Genomic DNA, 6,000 nt, shown 5'->3' with positions numbered 1-6,000 from the left:
GCTTAAAGACTTAAGAACTGATGCTAATAAATACAGAACCAGGAGATCATTATATATTCAACAACATACGAGAAGAATGAATCTGTGGAAAGATTTCTTTGACAAAGAAAATTCTAACTCAGTTTAATTGATCAATGATGGAAAAACAGCTACACCAAAGAAAGAATACTGGGAAATGAATTTAAACTTTTTGCATTTTGTTTTCTTCCCAGGTTATTTTTACCTTCTGAATCCAATTCTCCCTCTGCAACAAGAGAACTGTTTGGTTCTGCACACATATATTGTATCTAGGATATACTGCAACATATTCAATATATATAGGACTGCTTGCCATCTAGGGGAGGGGGTGGAGGGAGAGAGGGAAAAAATCATAACAGAAGTGGGTGCAAGGAATAATGTTTTAAAAATGATCCTGGCATGGGATCTGTCAATAAAAGTTATTATAATAATTTTTTAAAAATACTTGATTGGTTGTTTTCCTTTCTTCTCCTAAAGGACAAAAATTACACCACCATGTTGGGATCAAGTTACAGTGTGTCCAGTTATAGTTGATCAGACTAGAATGAAATCAGAAGGCTCCACCACAGGTTGGGGACAAATAGTCTATAAGAATATTGCAGCAGAGATGCCCCTAAATCTGTATAACTCACATTTTCTTTGAGTTAATTTTATTCTGTTTTGCTCATAGAGTACAGAACCTTCTTCGATTTGGGCAGGTGGTGATGGATGTTGCTGTACTGGTGTCTACCATGTTTCACAATTGATTCTTAAGTTCTTCTGTAAATGCCTATTTTATTTTAGTTCTCCATAAAATAGTCTTTCTGGCAAACATACATTTGACATTTAAGCAATGTGTCCAGACCATTGGAAATGAAGCAGTTTGGGATCTTTTTAAGAAACTGTATTTCTTATTGATCTGTGATTCCTTTCAGATTCCCAGTCCCTCTTGGCTGAGACATATCCTCCCCTGACAAGTTGTCTTTGTAGGATGCCAGAGCCTTTGATTCAATTACAAATCCTGGTCAAAAGCATCCCTTTGAATTCCAATAGGAGATCTGAGCTTGTCCCAGCCTCCATTCTGACTTGCTTGGGCTGCCCATCCCCCACTAGTTCTGATCTGTTCAGGCTTCCCAACTCCCACCAAGACACCCAAAATAATAATCTTCTATCAACTAAAATCTTTGCAGATGGACCTTGGCATCCCTCTTTACTGTCAGAACGTTTTGTCCACTGAGAACTGCATTCTCAATGCAAAACTCCATTTTCCATAGATCTGCCACTATAGAAGTCAGTCTCTGGGGAAACTGATTTCTATGTAACAATAAACTTTTACTTTGCAACTAATATTCAGGAATGAGTGAATTATTTCACTCCTAAACCTGTGCCCAATTTAAATGGGATTCTTAATATCTCTCTTATAGCCACTAACCTCTAGACTACCAGGAATCTAGACCATTATAAACCTATCAGAAATGGATTCTGCATTTGAGTTTGAATACGTGGCAATTCAGCTTAATATCTTATCCTAGCAAGTGATCTTCAGAATCTTCCTGAGAGAATACAAATGGAAGTAACTCAATTTCTTGGCACATTACTAGTATAATGTCCAGATTACAAAGGCATAGAACAGTGAGGTCAGCAAAATGATTCTATAGACCATCAGTTTGACAGGGAGTCTAATATTTCTTCTCTACAAAACATTGAGTTAGCTCTATTGATCAATATCACCTTCTATGTGTATATCCTTAGAAAGTATACAACCAAGACAAATTAACTCAGTCACAACAATAAAATGGTGTGTCTGATATCTTTTCACTCAAAAATCTGGTGTTAAATGTTAATAAGTACCAAGTGTTAACAGGTGTTAAAGGTTAACAAGTGTTAAGTATTAACAGGTGTTAAAGTTTAACAAGTGTTAAGTGTTAACAGGTGTTAAAAGTTAACAAGTGTTAATTGTTAACAAGTCCTAACAAATGTTAAATGTTAACAAGTGTTCAATGTTAATAAGTGTTTAAGTGTCTGAGGTAGGATTTGAACTCAGGTGCTCCTCACTTCAGGGTCAGTACTTTATTCACTATACCATCCAACTCCCCATCCTCCTTAGGGTCTTTTATGCCTCAACAAGTTCTAATCATTGCACAGAATCTGCTTTCTGGAAGGTCATTGGAACAAATTTTCTAAACTTCCAGTCTACAATGGGGTCTTCAAATACCTGGATTGGGAACCTTAACCCAATCCCTCATAGATTTAAGACCCCTTGTTTACCTTCTACCTGGTTTAAAGTGTTGCTGAAATGGTTTACTAGGGTATGGTCATTGGGGATGCAATGAATTCCTGGAGCCACAGGTGAAAGTTGGGTGAATCAGGAGGATAGCAAAGGGGAAAAGTTGCCTTAAAAAGAGTTTGGCGGTCTTCACATAAAAGTCAATCTTCCCTTAACACCTCCTACAACACAAAAGGGATGGACAGGAAAGCTATATTTTTTTTTCAAAAAAAAAAAAAGTACCACATACAAGGAAAAATAATCTCAAGACAAACCTATATGCACCAAATGGCACGGCATCCAAATTCTTAAAAGAAAAAAACTTATAAATGGGTTACAGGAGCAAATGGCAAAATTATAGTCATGGGTAGCCCAATTTTCCTCTCATAGAACAAGATAAATCTAGGAAAATATGAGAATGAAATTAAGAGCAGAATTTTAGAAAATCAGAAACAATTGGTTTCTGGAGAAAAGTGAATTGGAATTGTGTAGTCGTGACTTTTTTATACCTTTTTATTTAGAGGACATATGCATGGATAATTTTTCAACATTGATCCTTGCAAAGAATTCTGTTCTGATTTTCCCCTTCCTTCCTTCCACCACTCGCCCCCAACCCCAAATGGCAGGCAGTCTCATACAGAAGAGATTTGTGTGAGTCCTTTGGATAGCAAGAGATGAAATCAATTTCTTAACTAAATTAGTCCAGACTATTCACTGGAAGGTCAAATGCTGATGGTGAATCTTAAATACTTTGGCCACATAATTAGATTGGCAAAACTTATTGGAAAAGACCTTAATATTAGAAAAGATTGAAAAAAAGGAAAAGAGGCCACAAAGGATGAGATGAATAGAATCATCACAGAACAAGCTTGGACAGACTTTTGGGATATATTGGAGGGGGAAAAAAAGGTAAATAAGCATGGATTCATGAATAATCAAATATGATGGAATGACTAAATAACAATTGAGTAAAAATTTTTAAAGATCAAATGTAAAATAACAAAAAGTAATACTTAAAATTTCTGTTTCTAATTAAAATCCATTTGTTCTCATGGATAATTGCATTCAAGTTTTCTAGATATATTATTCTTGATTAAGATACTAACTCCTTTGCCTAATTCCTTATAACATGAAAGTCAAAGTCATTCCCTCCTTTAATATGGGAGTTGCTAAATCCTGACTTTGATTCCATTATATTTGAATGGTTTCTTTCTGGCTACTTACAGGATTTTTCTCCTAATCCTGGAAGCTCTGGAATTTGGTTTTAACATTTCTGATTATTTTCATTTTATAATCTGATGAAATAATCAGTGGATTATTTGATTCTTACTTTAACCTTTTGTTCTGGGATATTGGGAGCAGTTTTCCTATATAATTCCTTCAAATGTGATTTCTAAGATCTTACTTTGATTATGTTTTTTTAATTGTCAAATAGTTATTAAATTATCTCTCCTTGATCTTTTTTTTTCCCTCGAGAATTCATTTTTTCCAAAGAGGCATTTCACATTTCTTCTATTTATACATTCTTTGGACAGTTTATTGTTTTTTTGAAGTCTCTTGAAGTCATTAGTTTTCCCTTACAAAATTCTATTTTTAACACATTATTTTCTTCAGTGAGATTCTGCAGGTTTGTTTGTTTGTTTGTTTGTTTCTATATGGACATTTCTATTTTTTAAGGATTGTTATGGGCCAGAACTCTATCCTTGAAATAAGGATTCTTCCAAGGTGCTAACTCAGTGGAACTAATAGGAAAATGGTGCTTAATAGTGCTTTCATTCAGTACATGTACTTAGTATTCAATTTAGTTCCACAAGATTAACACCTCCGATAACATAAACAGAGTAGAGGATATAAACTGGGACAAACTCAACCGGACATTCATTTCATCATCTATCTTTGTGGTGGTTGGAGCTCAATCCCTCTGATTCACAGAGATTCACGCTGTCCCATACCATACTGGTACCTGGCCTGTCCTCCTGCATTTCCTCCTGCATTTCCATTAAGAAATATTAAACTAGGAGATTTCAACCTGGCTTCTCTTCTTTTGAGAACCTTCTTTGAAAAATCATTATCTGGAGAAGATAAAATTAGATGTATTTATTTGACATTAACCAGCTAATGGACAGCTCTCTTTTATCCATCTTGCAGATGAGAAGCCCTCTAAAAGGCATACGTCCATCAGCTTTACAAAAGAGCAAAATCTTCTATTTGTCTGGATTCTTTTTCAGAATAACAGAGAAGAAAACAAAGCAGGGATGATGGACAGCAATTACTCCAACCCAAGTGAATTCAACTTCCTGGGAATCACCAGTGATTCAGACTTACAAGTTCCCACTTTTTGTCCTCTGTCATCATTTATTTGGTCATTGTTTTAGCAAATCTTGGGATGATCATCTTAATCAGGATAGACACCCAACTGCATCTGCCCATGTACTTCATCCTTAGTTACATGTCCTTCTGTGACCCCTGATACCCCTCAGCCATTGGCCCCAAGATTCTGGTGGATTTCTTTGCCAGAGATAAGTCCATTTCCTTCACTGGTTGTGCTCTGCAACTGTTTTGCTATTCTTTCTTTGGAGATTCTGATTGTTTGCTATTAGCAGTAATGGCCTTTGATCACTACATGGCCATAAACAACGCTCTGTTTATACAGTAAATATGTCTAGTGGGGTTTGCTATTTATTAATTGCTGGTGTCTACATGGTGGGTCTTTCAGATACTCTAATCCATACACTTTAACCTTCACACTGAGTTTCTGCAGGTCCAATGAGATGAACCATTTCTTCTGTGATATCCCTCCCCTTTTATCACTCTCTTGTTCTGATACCTATATCATTGAGCTAATGCTCTTTATCAATTTTGGCTTCATTGACATGGTCACCATTTCAGGAGTCCGCATCTCTTCCTGTTACATATTTTTGTCTGTGTGGAAGATCCACTCAACTGAAGGCAGAAGTAAAGATTTTGCTACCTGTAACTCTCACTTAACTGTTTTTACTATTTTCCAGGGTACTGTCCTTTTTATGTACTTCAGACCAAGTTCTACACATTCACTAGACCAAGACAAAATGACCTCCTTGTTTTATACCCTTGTCGTTCCCATGTTAAACCCCTTGATCTACAGTTTAAGAAACGAAGATGTGAAGGAGGCTCTGGGAAAGCTGAGAAACAAACTAACTTTTTAACTTAAATGGTTTAATCTCATTGGCTTGGACACCCTGAAGAGAGTCTAAAATATAAGTGCAATGAAATCATCTAAAGTATACTGAAGTATTTATACCCTGTCAAGTTTTTTTTTTTTAGTAACATACACACAATCACAAAATTTCAGAGAGAGACAGTGACCTGAAGTTTAAATATTCTAAATTCTAAATTTTCTCTACAACAATTCTGTGGCTTGCCTGGATGTCCATATATTCCTTAAAGAGCGAATTTTTCCAAGAGAAATTACATATGAAAAAAAATAATATCCATAAGCAAAATTAGAAAAACTAAATTATGGACAGTAAATTTAATATTTTCCTCTGTGACAGATCTCTTTTTAATGGGCAATGATAAGAAGATATTTTTCTTTAACCTATAACTTATATAATGACAGTTACCATTAAAATTATCATCATGGGAATAGAATACTGGAAGATAAATAAGATGATTGAATCAAATGTCAACACTGGCACTGGAATATAACTAATGAAAAACATTTATCCTCTATGAATCTCAATTTCCTAAGCTATAAT

At 35.2% G+C, this 6,000-nt stretch overlaps 1 pseudogene; it reads left to right on the top strand.

The window, feature by feature from the left end:
• The first annotated feature begins 3,972 nt into the window (after positions 1 to 3,972).
• Positions 3,973 to 5,588, top strand: LOC100914937 (annotated as a pseudogene).
• The last annotated feature ends 412 nt before the right edge of the window (positions 5,589 to 6,000 follow it).

The sequence above is a fragment of the Sarcophilus harrisii genome, chromosome 6 (genome assembly GCF_902635505.1).
Source record: "Sarcophilus harrisii chromosome 6, mSarHar1.11, whole genome shotgun sequence".
Lineage (NCBI taxonomy): Eukaryota > Metazoa > Chordata > Mammalia > Dasyuromorphia > Dasyuridae > Sarcophilus > Sarcophilus harrisii.
The sequence above is the reverse complement of the archived record's forward strand: the minus strand, read 5'-3'. Positions and strand labels throughout refer to the sequence as shown.